This window comes from Solanum pennellii, chromosome 1 (genome assembly GCF_001406875.1).
Source record: "Solanum pennellii chromosome 1, SPENNV200".
In the NCBI taxonomy this organism is placed as follows: Eukaryota; Viridiplantae; Streptophyta; class Magnoliopsida; order Solanales; family Solanaceae; genus Solanum; species Solanum pennellii.
Window position 1 is genome coordinate 30,877,184 of NC_028637.1, and position 16,636 is coordinate 30,893,819.

General features: G+C 34.0%; 2 pseudogenes; one reads left to right on the forward strand and one right to left on the reverse strand.

Moving 5' to 3' along the window:
• LOC107019548 overlaps positions 1-7,331 on the reverse strand; it is a 29,093-nt pseudogene extending 21,762 nt beyond the window's left edge.
• Positions 7,332-7,409: 78 nt separating this feature from the next.
• Positions 7,410-8,275, forward strand: LOC107019558 (annotated as a pseudogene).
• The last annotated feature ends 8,361 nt before the right edge of the window (positions 8,276-16,636 follow it).

The following is a 16,636-nucleotide window of genomic DNA, read 5'->3' on the forward strand; positions in this document are numbered from 1 at the left end:
TTTTTTTTTAACACTTAAATTTTAGTTTTAATCTTGATAAAAGTAGAGAGGCGTTTCGACGGGGTTGGAGTTTTCTAACCTAAAACTAACGGCAAATCTAAAACAAACGCACAAAAAACAAGTAATAAAGAGAGAGAGAGAGAGGGAGAGAGATTTGGGTCCAAGCTCGGATTCTGTTCGCCTTGACCGAGTTTGGACCCACCTGTTTTCGGGTATTTGACCCGTTTTGTACCTGTCCTAATCTAAACATACAACATAAATACGAGAAAATAATAAAAATAAAAAAACGACAACAAGGGCTTATGCCCATTACAAATAAATATAAAGACATATAAAATAGAGTAAAAAAAATCTTCTAATCCTCTTCTTCCAATTCTTCAATCTTCGCGATCCTTGGCTTTTGACGGGTTGACTCGATGGAAAGAACTTCCGAGCCTTTATGGCTCCTTCGAAATGATGGAGGACAAGAGTTTATAACAAACTCCGACAGTTGGCATGCGTAAAGATAAGAACGGTGATTAGCAACACTCATATAACGAAACCCAAGTAAATACAAGGCAAGCCAAGACCACATCCCGAATAGTTATAACGACTCAATTTAGACTAAGACAATGGTGGCTATATAGAGACAGATCATAATGGGCTTAATAACTCCAACCACACCATTTATCACATGACAGCTGCTTAACAATTATTCTCCAACAATGACCACTATAAGATATGCAGCATAAAGTTGAGAGCACACAGCTTGGTTATTTCATTTCATACTTTGGTTAGCATATGACATAAATAAATTGCATGATAAACCCAAATGACCTCAAATATTCTCCTACAAGATTTAGGATAGGGTAATCATGCACGTAAGATATGTAAACCACCTTTCTACGAAAAGGATTTTAACAAAACTAAAGAACACATACGACTTCATACTTCAGCAAGAAACAGAACAAATTACGGAGTTGCTTAAGTTGCTAAATAACCAAAACGCGAATGCAGCCTTGAAACCTTTGAATATCTAGCAGCAAACCACAGAGATGTTCAATAGAAGAAGTGAACTGATCAGGTTACAACTTTTGATACCACACAAAACAAGACCTACAAACATTAGCCATTATGCTCGAAAATACGGTGGATACGAAGGCCTAGGAGTCGAATAGACAACCATATATCTCATTCTATGACATCTTAATAAACAAGACTTGAATGAAAACAAAGAATCCAAAACAAGAACACATTCTGGGAGGTTAAAACCAAAGAGAAGAACCAAGATACTACAGTTGAATCATGCTAACTTGAAATCGCATTTTTAGACGAACTTATAACAGAATCAATCCACGACCAAACATGACGAACTATGATGACTAAGCAAGCAAGAAACTATGGGCTACAGACGAACCCAACCTAGCCGTCACGAACTCATGATAGACAGGTAAACAACACAAAGGAACGAGCATAACAAACAACAAAAACAGGACGACGGAAAAAAACAGAACCATCACGCAAAACGCTTCACGAAATCAAACCAACAAACGGGATATAACGTCTCATCCCTTACAGCAACAAAGCAGCAGTTCGAACCCATAAGGAAAAGAAGAAAACAGCATGAAATGTACCTTCTTAGGGCAGCGAACTTGGACGGAAGCGAGCAGCGACTTCGACAGCGACTTCCACCACGACGTGAGTTCAAGAGCTCCAACGAGCAGTACAGAGGCAATGGAAAGCAAAGAGGCTGTGTAGTTTTAAATACTTCCAAGTTCGAAGCCTCGATAGCGAGATTCGAAAAAGAAAAGACGAGACACTTGTTTTGTTATACGATATAAACTCAGAAAACCAAAATTTCCAGAAAGGAAGGGACCTGCTGGGATATTCGTGTGAAACAAGAAAATTCCAAACAGAAATTCGACTTCTAAATTTTTCAACCAAAAATGTCCAACCCCTTTTTCTGAAGAAGAAAAGGGGTTTTTATAGAGGAGAACGGAATTAGGGTTTCGGATTTTAGGCGGGATTGACGATGGCCCATTTCAAAATTTGAAATCTCAAACATTAATGGAGCAACCCCTTTTTCTGAAAAATTCGTCCTTTGCGGAAACGGAAAAAGGGGAAGGGATGGCTAGCGCGTCTGCCATAGCCGCGAACGCAGGTCTGCCACAGCCGAAAGCACTGCACAAGAACAGAACGAGGCAGAGGAGGAGACGTTGCAGGGGCTGTACGTCTGTTTTCGCGTGGGGAAGGGGTCGCGTGAGGGAGAGACGCGGGAGAGGAGTAAGAGAGGGGAGAGACGCGAGGGGGAGAGGGCGTGGGGAGGTCGTGTTTTCCATTCTTGGGTCTGTAAATTTTCTGCGTTTCTGGGAAAATCTGGGAATGGCGTCTGTTTTTGGGTTGATGTGAAGAGGAAGAGGGAGAAGAAAAGGATACGGGTCGGACGGGTGGGTCAAAAAGGAGTTGGGGCTGGGTCGGGCAAAGTTTAAAAGATTTGGGCTGGGTATTCTAAGTGCATTGGGCCAGGAATAGGGTGAGGGAATCAATTGGGCCGCCTGGGATTAATTGGGACGGGCTAAGGAGGCAAAAGGGATTGGGTTATGGTGAATTGGGTTGGGCTGGAGAATAAAAGAATTGGGTGTAAAGAATTTAGGCAAAATGGGTTGAGGACGAAAGTGGGCCTCGGGTAGAGTGAACGAAGTGGGCCTGGGGATGTTGGGATTAATTTGGTTTGAAGGGAATTAAGTTTAGTGGGTTGGAAGAGGGATTAGGTGGGCCTGGAAATTAGGAATAGGGTGAGGGGCCCAAATTTGGCTCTTCCAAATTAAATGGAAAAAGAGTCCAATTTAAATTAATAGCCAATTGATTTAAAAACGAATTTGGTATAAATTTATTAACGAGCTTATTTAAAGTAGCTAGTTTGATAGAATACTTTCTAAACTTAAGATATACATATATACATATACATATACATACATATATATATATATATTTTAATCATAAAATATACAAACTATATATACAATTACGTAATATATATATACTTATCTAAGGTTATGATAAGTAGCATAAGATCCGTATATTATATATATTTTTTACTTATATATATATATATATATATATACATATATATATATTATACATATATATATATATATGCATATATATATATATGTATAATATATATATATGTATAATATATATATATGTATACATATATATATATATACTCTTTTTTTTTTTAAATTTTCGCAAGATTTATAAAACTAATTAACTTAAATAATTTGAAAAACTCACGAAGCTCGATAATTAATTTATACCGACGTGGGTCAAAAATTGGGTGTCAACAATATTTTTCTGTTCGGCTAAACCATTTTGTTGGGGAGTATATAGAGAACTAACTTCATGTATAATACCATTTTTCTCAAGAAAATCTTCTAGAGTTTTAGTACTATATTCACCACCCCTATTAGATCTAAACTTCTTGATTGTCCACTTCTGTTTTAAATTAAAAAACATGCTTTCAGCTTCATCTTTGGACTTAAGAAGATATACCTTAGTGTATCTAGAAAAGTCATTAACAAAAGTAATGTAATACTTTTTCCACCTTTGCTAACAGTGTTCTTGAAATCTGCTAAACCTTAATGTATTAGTTCGAGTAATTCAGTCTTTCTACTAATAATATATTTGAAAGGTTTCTTGGTATGCTTTGCTTCTACGCACACATGACATTTAGAAAAATCATCTCTTTTTATCACATGAATTAATTCCATTTTTCAGAGCATTTTAATAGAAGCAATACTAACATGACCTAGTCTACCATTCCACAAATTAATAGACTCAACAATATAAGCAGAATTTGAAATGCTTGCATTATTGACAATCTTAGAGGTCATGATGTCCAGAAAGTATGTTATGAAGGACTTAGGAGTTGCTGATTTTATCTTAGAGGTCAGGATTATCAAAAATCACTAGGGACTAGCATTATCTCAATCTCGTTATATTGAAAATGTATTGGATAAGTTCAAGTACTTGAATTTCAATGTTGTCAAAACTCCAATTGATTTAAGTTGTACATTTTAAAAGATGAAGGAATATCAATTGCAATATGCCAGAGTGTTGGGAAGTTTGATGATGTATATTATGAATTGTACCCCACCAGATACAGCATGTGCTATTAGTAAACTGAGTCGGTTCACTAGTAATCTGAATCAAACTCACTGGATGGCAATGAAATGTGTGTTAGGTTATCTAAAATATACACAACATTATGCTTTGCATTATAATAAATATCCTGCTGTGATTGAAGGATATAGTGATGCAAATTGGATCACTTGGTCAAATGATGTAAAATCAAGGAGTCGTTATGTATTCATACTTGGTGGAGGAGAAGCCTCCTGGGAATCGTCCAAACAGATATGTATTGCTCGCTCCACAATGGAATCTAAATTCATTGCTTTGTATAAGGCTGGTGAAGAAGCTGAATGGCTCCGAAATTTGCTACAGGATATTCCATTCTGGCCCAAACCTGTTGGACCTATTTGCATACATTCTGATAGTCAAAAAGCAATAGGTAGGGTAGGGAGAATTATGTACAACGGGAAATCTTGTCATATACGACGGAGACATGACACCGTAAGACAACCGCTCTCAAGTGGAATTATCACAATTGACTATGTAAAGTCAAGAGATTATGTGTCAGATCTACTAACGAAAGTCCAAGTGAGAGAGGCAGTTAAAAGATCATCTAAGGGAATGAGTTTACGGCTTAGGACAAGTCAGCATGACGGTAACTCTATCTAGCAGACTGGAGATCACAAGAGCTAGATTCATGGAGAAAAATAAAGTTGTGGCTGACGGTTCGACATTGTCAATTAACTTAATACATTTTCATGATGAAGACAATGTTCAAGAACAAGGTTAAGACTTTAAGGCTTTTTAATGAGGTAATAAAGCTTAAACTTTTAAATGATTTGCTAAGTTTGGTAGATTTGACCAAATAGTGTATCTACGAGATGACACGGCTAGAAATCACCTATGTGAGTGTGAAGTGGAAGCCGCGTCAAAGAGAATTTTATGTCAAAATCCTATTCTCTATACACTCATGAAACCAGGAGGTGTTAATGGCTGAAATGAACACAACCGTAAGAACCATAAACAGTACAGGGTTAATTGTGTGACATATGGTTGTCTAGGTATACACCAAAGATGGACTGTTCAAAGATATCACATCTACCGATTGACCGAGTATATTCGACATATGTTCACTACGGAAAGTCCAAGGGGAAACCTACTTATACAGATGCAATTAATTCTTGACTATAAAGTACAGAATTGTCCGTGCATTCCTATGTTATAACCATTCCCCATCAATTTGGTGGATTGTTGGGTATGTAGCAAGAATTGTTGGAAAATAGAGGGAAAGAGAGGAATTTGAAATGTTGAGAAGTTGAGGAGTTGGGAATTTAAAATTTTCTCTTATGCTTTAATGAAAAGGAATTTGTCCCTCATCGGTGGTGAAAAGAAAAATAGGAGACTTTAAATAAAGAAACACTCCTATTAATTGTTAAAAGGGTTGGAAAGAGGGACCCCCTTAGCGCCGTCGTCGTTGTCGCTTGCTCATCTCACCTTTGGCTTCGGCTTTGGCTTCGGCAAATGATTGAGAGATTATTTTTTGGACAAAGTTTATTTTAAATAATTAATTAATTAATTAATTAATTGACCAAAAATATTTTCAATTAATTAGTTGATAACAGAAGTTGAAAATGAGTCGAAATATTTCAACTTTTTAGTTGACTAATCCGACCTGACTCGGATCCGCGCGCGACCCGTTTTATTTGAACCGATTTTATTGAAATTTTCCACCATAGCTGTTCTAAAAGGTTGCAACTTTCAGGAACATTCAGTATCATTTGAAAGGTTGCAAACTTTCATTAATGGTCATGTGAATTCTAAAAGGGTTGCAACCTTTCGGAACCTATTCTTCTTGCCTATAAATATCACTCATTCTCCATAATATTTCCTTACTATTTTATGATCTTCTTATTCGTCGTCGTCTGCACACATTTTCCTTCGTGTACTTTTCAACTATGTATTGGTTCACTGACAGTAGAGTTTTTGGTATCTACACTATGCTGATTAAGATCATTTTACCCTAGGAGGTTATATTCAAAATCAAACCTCGGATACTAGAGGGGAATAATTTCCTTAAGGGGACACTGCGAGTTCAGTGGACTTGATCTTTTTCTTATTCAAAAGGTTTTTAAGATTCTGATATGTTTTTTACAAATTTTACTTTTTTTTAATTAAATTTTTGTTCATCTCTCTTACTGGTTCTATAAATTTTAATTACTTCATGTTTATGAATAATTTATTAGAATCAGTAACTTCTGATTTTATAACACAAATTGGCAAGAGTTTCAGCCTCCCATACGAACGTTAACACAAGATCCGATTTTCAACAATCCTCAACAGTACAGTCTTTGCAAATTTGGTGAGGCATGAAGAAGAAGGTGCTTGTGCATGCCAACCTTTTTCTGCCAATTAAGCATATCATTCATTGTTAATAGAAGCATACATCAAATCAATAATTAGTCATGGAGTCAGTTTGAATAGTTGAAATTGATATATGATGTAACAGCATAATCTAGCATTGTATCTCCGAGAATTCCTACTGTTGATATCATCGTGGAATCTCATGTAGCTTGAATGATCCTTGAGTTAGAGCTTCAACATGCAGTGGAAGATCATGGAACTTGTAATGTAGCAGGGATTCAAAGTACCAGACATATTAACTTGTTTCTCAGCATTCATAGGGAAATGTCTCTCATAGGTGTATCGACAAAATTATTGTGCAACAAAAGTCATTTCATAAATGGTAAAGCCGCTACTTCCCCACACAAGTTGAGGTAGGAACCTATTAGTGACTCAACCACATCAACTACTTCTTACTATTTCTAATAGTTTGTCTTAGCCTACTATACATTTTTATTGAAGGCAATAGGAACTCTTAATCAAAGTAATGAACTCGAGAATTATCATCAGGAATGCTTCACATTTTAAGATTGAATGGTTCATTATAGATGAATTTTGATATTTTACGAGCACATCCAAACTTGCACAGTGTAACATTGGAAATGATTTTATTTTTCTTAATTTTGAGAAAACCCTCGTGATGACTTTCATAAGTCTTAAATAATTGTATACTAAAATCACATTTGAGAATAGAGTCTCCAAGTTTCCCAAGTTATTCTAGATGTAACTTCTAGAGGCCTTTTTTTAGTGTCATTATTTCCAAAACCTTAGCAATTGGGATACAAAGTTTTTGCTTGCAGTTTATGTTTATTCGGCATGACTGCTTCCCATATAAAATCTTAAGGTTGTAGCAGGACAGATAGGTATTAGGAGATATTCCAAACCTTGAGAATATTATGAATTCTAAGGTATACACGTATGGCAGTGAATCTGTTATATTCCACCCGAACAGATTCACTCTCATACGTGTATACCTTAGATATATAAGATTCTCTAGGACAAGAATCTTTCGCCAATTACTATATTTCTTCTAGAACCTTTGGAATTTATAGGGCAAACTAAAAAATTTTATCCCAACTGCTAACGTTTTGAAAGTGTTGACAACAAAGAAATGCATGCAGAAGTTTCATTTGGAATCACTTAGGTAACTTGGAGACTCTTTTCTCAAATATGCTATTAGTATACATTTGTTTAAGACTTATGAAAATAATCATGAGGGTCTTTCAACATTAAGAAAACTAAAATAATTTGGAGTGTTGCATTGTTCAAGCTTGGATGTGCTCGTAAAATTTTGAGATTTATCCGTAATGAACCATTAAATCTTAAAATGGGGTTCATTCCTAGGGATAATTCTCAAGTTCAAAACTTTTTCAAAGAGTTTGCCTTCGGTAGAAATGTATAATCGGGTAAAGTATGAGATTATGTAAGATAGTAGCTAATGTGGTGAAGCACTAATAGGTACCTACCTCAACTCAGGCGCGGAAGTAGCAACTTTATCATTTATTGAAATGGATATGGATGGACATTGATTTTATTGATGCACCTATGCTAAGGAACTTCCTCGTGAATGTTGAGAAGCTAGTCAACATACGGTACTTGGAAATCACTGCTACTTTACAAGTTTTATGACTCTTCGTTGTTTGTTAAAGCCTTAACTCACGGACCTTACATGCTACCTGAGATACCAAGATGCTATTAGCACTTGGAATTTCATGGAGATGTAGTGCTATATTATGTTGTTACAACACATATTCGAGACTGATTCCAAGACTAATTACTTATTTGCGGGCAACTTTTGTTAATAATGAATGTTATGCTCAATCTGCAGTTAAGGCTAGCCTACATGAGAACATTCTTCATGCCTCGCTAGATCTACAAAGGCTATGTTTTACTTTTGAGGATTTTGAAAAATTAGATCTTGCGTCCACATTTACATGGGAGAGTGGAACTACTTTCCCAAAGGTGCTTGGAGATGATTTTTAGTCCCTTGCTAGAGAGAGAACCTTGTTAATACTGGCTTCGACAAAGATACCTCATTTTTAAGCATAAGGCCTCTTCTGGAATTGTTGATTAGACCTCAACCAATAAAACTCTATCAAGCAAGACTATTAAGTGAACTATGCGTCCCCAAAAAATTTATGGGATAAAAACTTGACATTTGAGACATCAAAATTTTGTGGGACTCTACAAGATGAATCCAATTTCATTTAGGGTTTTATGAGACTACTTACCCTAAACTCTAGCTCACACTTCTGTAACACTTATATAAAGTGCATATATTTCTTTGAAATGCATCTCTAAAATTTCATATATTCATGAAGTGATCAAGATATGGGCGCACTCTTCTTGACAACCAGATACTTTAACAAGATTGGTAAAATCCTTTCACAAAGATCAAATAAATCCTAAAAGGGTCCACATCATCCTAGATTGGGTGACACTAATAGCCTTTGAATCGTGGAGTAATCTTATGAGAGGGGAATCAAGGGATAAACATAAATGTACTCACAATTTTTATGAATAAACTCATCCTTTTTTATTTATTCCGTGATTGCAATAATTTTTCTATTTGGAAAAAAATTGTGCAACTAACTTGAATGCCTTGTTTGACCTAATTTACTCGGCATCTCCTCTCTTGCAAATAAAATGCAAATATCAAGCCACAAACTTCAAAAATTGAAACTCCATTCTATGGGTACTTCAAGTATCATCTTTGAGTTTATAAGGTTAACACTATGACAAGCCTTGAAGATACAACACGACAATGTTGATCTTGTTTTTATCACTCTTTACCGAACTACACTTGAATTGATTCTCCAAGTGCCATAAGAAGTTCTCCGCTTCTTGGGCGTCACATATGCCTTTGAACATATGTGACTTAGGAGCCTCGACCTTGGCTTCCCTATATCGGCCGCATGATGTCGATCCTTCAGCTTACACGCCCTCATTAAGTGCTTTATTCTTGACTCTCATAGCTGCAATCATACTTAGCTCATCAATGAGCCAACACTCCAAGAAAGTGATGGCCTCCTTCATCTCGAACTCGGCATGCTGGCGTCCCTCCAACTACTTGCGGATGTTGTTATTTTCCTAAGGTCAAAGTCCTTTAGAGTCATGAACTTTTCATCAACCTCATCGAAATGTCAGCCTAATATCTCTATGGTCTACCCTCTCCATTTGAACCCTTGTGACCCATTCCTCTCCGATGGTGGCGTCAATAGCCTCATCACCATAATCATCGTCACTTGTTTCAATGGTCAATTGTGGGTGACATGTTAGTTCCTTTCTTGGTGTAGAGTCGAACAACATTTCCTTACTACTCTGGTTGTGCTTATTTCCCTTGCAGATCTTACTTCCACCATCCATCTTGATAGTTGTGGTGCTAGTAACGTTTATATCTCTTTCATTGGTCATTCCCTTACTGCAAACCTTTGATATAATACTACATTGTCGGAGACTTAGAGTCTAACTAATGTTTCATGCAACACTTTAAAACTTACAATATTTCACGGTCTTGTAAGCTCAAGTAGGACTTTTGAATCTAAGACCGCTAATAGAATGCAAGAAAGACTTAGAGAAACTTGAAAAGCTTTCAAAAAAGTCTTAGTATTACTTTGTCGAATATTTTACACTTGGTTGGAACATTTTTTAAATGAGAGGTCTTTCATTTATATTACCTCCTAAAGGCCTAAGTGTAAATATTATCTACTTTAAAGTTCCCTACAATATTTACACTTCAGTCCTATTCTAGCATTCTCTAAATGTTTTAGGGAATTCTAAAACCTTCTTGAATATATCTAGGAAGTTCTAGAGTATTTTACCAACCTCTTCATAAATCTAGATTTTCTCCCTTGTCCTGATGCCGAATTTGAACAAGGAAGTGGTGGGACATGACATAATGGATCATTGCGGTCCAAGCTAATAACAGTTTGCATTAGTATCGAGACAATAATAGCTCCTGCAACATACAATGCTACGAAGATTCTTCGTATTTTCTATATTTTTGCATAAGCTATGGATCACTAAGGTCCAAGCCAAATGCCACTTTCCATTAGGTATATGGACAAAAAATAATCCTGAACATCCCTATAACACCCAATGCTAAGTAATCCAATATCAGAGTAAGCAAAATTTAAGTGAATATCAGAGCTAACAGTACATTGATCATACTAATAAAAGGATGTGTTATGGTAAAGGCATTTGTCAAAAAAAAATTGATATAAACAATTACGTGTCAATTCTAAGCTAGTTGGGGTCAATTCTTTTGGTTTTTTGGATCAGGGAGAGAAGGAATGGATATGGAGGTGACATGTATAAGTTATACTTCCAATCCTCGCACTATGATAACCTACTAATTGGATTATGAAGACACAAAGAACATCATATATTGGAGGTGCACCAAAAGGTACTCAATACCTACCTAGAATAGTAGGGTTCATAGAAAATAATAAAAAGGCATTCAATATATTGTTCGCTAGAGGAAAAATTCCTTCTGCATCAGAAATATATTTTTTTAGCATACAATCAAAGCATTACCTGGTCAACAAGGAAGTGAGTTGAGAACCATGAGGTATCAAGTACAATTTTCACCAGTGGAAAAAATCTAGGTGATTTCTTCTATTTATGACTTGAAGAATAGACTTACATATAACACGATCAAGCAAACAAGATAAATGATTTAGAAACAGAAACGAAGAGGGAGACATACTTGATGTAATTGTAGGTGCAAGAACAATAAAGGAAACAAAATATACTATTAAGAAATAGAAAGAAAGACGGGGAGATTTAGAAGAAAAAAAGGATGATATATCAACTAAAATGCAATTAATTACTAGAGTAAAATCTAATGGTGAAAGAAATTTAATTCTTAAAAGTGAAGACTTACCCAAATAATCAAGAGGGTTAAATTGAACAGCTGTAAGGGTTTCCCAAATTCACAAACTAGCCTAATGTGCATTCAAAAACCAACCCCTAAGACAAATCCTAGTTTCTGCTATTCATAATAGTAGATAAAAAACCTATGCTAGTTGCAATAATAATCTTGAGCTAAAACGAAGAAAAGGCTAGCCTATTAATTATTTAAAATGTAGTAACCTCTTGTTTAATTTTCATTTGAGTTTATTTTAAACATTCCATGCTTGTTTTATTAATCTTCTAGTATCCAAATTACTTCGAATCGACTTCATCAGTAATAAAAAAATGAAGGGAAAAGATAGGAGTTGTTACCTTGGTTGACTGACACATCTTGTATGAGGAGAAGAGATATAAGAACGTTGGAAAAGAGAGCTGGTACAGCCCACAAGAATCGAGAAGAGTAATATTCAGCCGCGAGCAAGGAGGCAACACAGTAAGAATAGATTTTATAGTTAGGGTTAATAAAAGTGGGCTATACCCTAATCAGATTATGTTGGGCTTGGGCCAAAACTTTATATTCATTTTTTATAATTAAATAATTGGTCTATATGGACCTAAAAAAATCTTTAAGAAAAGGGTTTTCGGTGTAATTTAGGTAGTATAAAAATATCAAATATGGTAAAGAAATGTCAATAACGTAATATTTTCAAAATAGTTAAAATACAAAATTGCCAAGATTTTCGTGAGTTTCTCATATAGAAAATACCTTCATCCCCCTTAAAAACTACTAACATGCAGATGGTCTAGGAATGTAAGAAATAATAATTTCATCTATAGTATGTTATAAAAAGAGATTTATTGCTCACCACAGATAAAGTAATCCTGAAGAGTTTTCTAGCTCCTCCAAAAATTTTAGAACAATATGAATCGAATTTGTTGATTCTCTCAATGAACTCCCAGTATGCATAATGACAAACGATGATTTACTCTTTAGATATAAAACTCTAATACACCGAATCAAGAAAATCTAAAGAAATTATGTCCCCCTAATTATTAGACTTATATAGTAGAGGAGTATTCATTGAAACACTGCTCATGTTCAAGTACTTATGTCACAAACTTAAGAATGTGCAAACAAGTCAAAGTAGATGTGGACGATAGTTCGATGCCAGGTCTCCAACTTATCGACTATACCTTCAACCTTCTTTTATCTACAAAAAAGGAAATACGCGCATCAAATTAGGAAGGCACAAAATTATCATCTCGAGAAAATGTTCCACATTCTCTTTCATCATTAGCTAAATGGAATATGAAGAATTCTTACCTTAACTATATTTCCATCTAAAGTATAGGCGTATCTACTTTCTATAAGCAGGACTATTTAAGTAAGAAAATTGTATTGCAAGTTAAGGAAAATGAGTATTTAATGGAAAAGAAGTAAATTTCAAAGAATTTACTATTTTGTATGGTCATAGTAATTTCACAATATCGTTATAACAATAAATATTGAAAAGTGCAAAGAAATATAGTTGAGATGCTTCCTCATAAATATACGAACAACGTATTGAGATTACTCAAAAGATAAAAACATTTCAATTAATTGATGACAAAGAATGGGAGCAAAAAGGAAGAACTCCTAGATTAGCATAATGGAATATAAGAATGGTAATTAAGAGTTCTTTAAGTTACAACCTTATTGGAAATGTCAAGAAAAAGAAATGTTAACTAACCTTTAAAATGAAGTTAAGAAAATATTGATCGATAAACTAGCATTCCAAATAGCTATCCTAGTGTCCTTCACGACTTTCTTTCTCACAGCTACCACTTCTACAAGATCATCACTCGTTATCCCATAACTGGTTAATTCATCATAAAGTTGCTTAGCTAATATGCCAAACTTCACCGTGTTTGACCAATTTGAAAAGAGAGATCTCAACTCGTAGAACCAATCTATTCATGATTAGTAAAGAAAAACATTCCATTGAAATGGGCTGGAAAAGTTCTACATACACATTACTATATCATTGAGTTGTCAAGATCGTAGTTTTAGTTTAATAGCAAAAGAATGATTTGATTTTTTTGTAAAACTACAAAGTATAACTTGACGGAGTAGGGAGTTTATCAATTCCACTTCCTTCAGAAATATGTCAAATATGTCGAGAGACAAATCAATAAATATGATATTTTCGTTGATGATGAAAATATTGTGGCGAACTGGTGATACATCCATATTTTTGTGGACAAAATTTTCACGATCACCTTAACTTTTTCTAAGGCAATTTGTCAAGATTTATAATCAATTTTTTAAACATCACCATCACTTCTGCTAATGATGTCTTGCTCAATATCATATTTTAGAAGTAAAAACATATTAATGTACAGTTGAGTCTAAGAGGCAGGATGTACACAAATCTTACCCCTTTGCGGAATAAAAAGATTTTTTTCTAATTGATCCACAATTCAAAAGATGGGTTTATCCAAACCCCTCTTGATGTCGGTTTTTCTAATAGTGAACATTTAGTATAATCCCACAATGGAATTTGAGGAGTGTAAGACTAAGATTTACACATAATTTTATTCCTATCTTTGTGTGATAATAATATTTTTTCTAATAGACCCACAATTCAAAAGAAAATTTCCGTACATGGTTGTAAGAAAAAAATATGACAAAAAAATAGCAATATAGAAAACAAATTTAGGTTTACACGTAGATATTCTTCAAGTGATTAGATAATATAGTCTTTGCTAAAAAATAAAATTAAAAATTGAAGGATGATATACATTTATACGGGAAAGTCAACTAGTTTTTGTTGGTGAAATTTTAAAATTACAATTTAAAATTAATTATCTTCAGGTAGAGACATGGATATATATTTTTCTTTCTTTAAGGATATTTAAGCTCATGAAAAGAAATCTTTTCAAAAATCAAGCAATAATCTTCTTAATTTGTCCCCTCCAGAAAACATACCTGAATTTCAAAGTACAACTAAATAAATACTGAACAAGAGTTGAATCCAGAACACTATAATAAGAACTTTCTTTTTAACTCACTTATATGCACTCTATATTTTCTAATACATTAAAAAAAGTAAGATCATCACTATTTGTAGTAGAGAAATTATTCCTTGCAATGAATAGGAAGATTTATGAGGTGTAGTAAATTGGGTATAAAAATGAAGTAGATGTTACATGAGAGACAAGACATAAAAAGATAAAATAATGAGTGAAATAATAGAGTTTCAATGAGAAGTTATGGCCAATATGACTGTCCATGTTCGATCACTATATAAAATGCAATTACTCTCAACATTGTGCTAACAAAGTAAGACCATCACTATTTATAGGGGAGAAATTTTTTCTTGCAATGAATAAGAAGATTACGGAGTAGTAAATTGGGTAGATAAATGGCCTAGAGGTTAATTACATGAGTTTGAAGACATATAAAGATAGAATTATTATTGAAATAATGGAGTTTCAATGGGATGTTATGGCCAATATGGTTGACCGCGTTCAGTCGCTAAACAAATGACAATTACTCTCAACGTTCTCCTAACAAAGTAAGACCGTCCTTATTTACTTGCAATGAATACGAAGAATACGGGATAGTTAATTGGGTAGATAAATGGCTTAAATGCTATATGAATTACAAAACATAAAGTATAAATATAATGAAGTTTCAATGAGAAGTTATCGTCATGGTTGACCACATACATTTTCTAGACAAAAGATAATTATTATCAACATTCTGCTAACAAAAAAAGACCATCACTATTTATAAGGGAGAAATTCTTCCTTCCAATGATGAAAAGGAAGATTACAGGGGCAGTAAATGTTAGGTTTTAGCAAAGTGCAAATAGGAAATGAGAAGAGAAAAATGAATGTAGGAGGAACCAATTTTGGAGGGAAACTGAAAAGTTATTTGCAAAGTGCAAATGAACAGTCATTTATCCGATATCGGTAGAAGAAAGGAAATTGTTGTCCTTATATTAGGAAACACTTCCTTTACTTCTTAAAGGTTTGAGAAGAAGGTGGCCCCTGGCGCCGTCGGTGCTCGATCGACCTCAGCTTCGTCTTCGAATTTGGTTTTGAATTTGACAAATCATGTGACTTAATCAATTTCTTTTATATTATAAATTAATTCAGAATGAGTTAAATAACAGAATTAATTTTGACGCAACAAAATTTATTTGAAATTCGCGTGCAACGGTCACAACGGTCTGATTTCCAAAAAAGTCGTTAATTATCTCAAAAGACACATCTTTCCTTAAAGTTGTTATATTTTCCAAAAGACACAACTTTCGGGGGGAAAATTGGTCTGAACATACTTGTTTGAACAAACACGTTTCTTGCTGAACATGGCTATAAAAGGAAGTCATTTTTCATTTTTCAAAAATAGGAAATTTTTCTTCTTTGCATATATTTTTTCTCATAAACAAAGTGTCGATCAACTGAGTCTGTGTGGCTTGTTACTGTTCTTACATTCGCTAAAGTGATAGAAGTTTGAGGTACCACTAATTCTTTAACAGGATAAATCTGTTTTATCTTGGGAGAAATTATCTGTAACCTCGGGTACAGTGGGTGGATTAAATTTTCTTAAGTAGACACGGTAGTTTCAATGGACTCAGATTATAAGTACATTCTGTTAATTTCATCTTCATTCTGTTTGTGCAATTTTGACTAAAATTAATACATGTGATAACTGTAAATTGGGTAGATAAATGTCCTAGATATTACATATATTACAAATCAAAAAAAGATAAAATAATGATGTTTTTGTGAGAAGCTATGGTCTTGACTGATCATTTCAGTGACTAAACTAAAGACAATTACTTCCAACGTTCTACTAGAAAGAGTGGGCAATAGAGAATGATATGGTAGCAGACAATTAAATAATAACTATTATTAAGTTGATCAAATGTACTAAAAAAAGTGAATATAAGTTTTTCCTAGGAAAAAAGAAGGCTGATGCAGATCATGTATCAAACAATTGTTCATATTATCAACTGAATTATGTTAATACAATTATGTGACCTTTTTTTTTTTGTTCAAAATTAAACATAAAATCTTGGTATGAAAAAAGGCACATGACAAGGGTTAGGAGATTAATTATAGTCTTTGATCTACATTGATAATAAATTACGATATTACCTTTTTGTTGTCAACTTTTAATTAAAAAATGCATAAATATATATATATATATATATGTGTGTGTGGATATATATATATATATATATATATATATATATATATATATATATATCATATATTT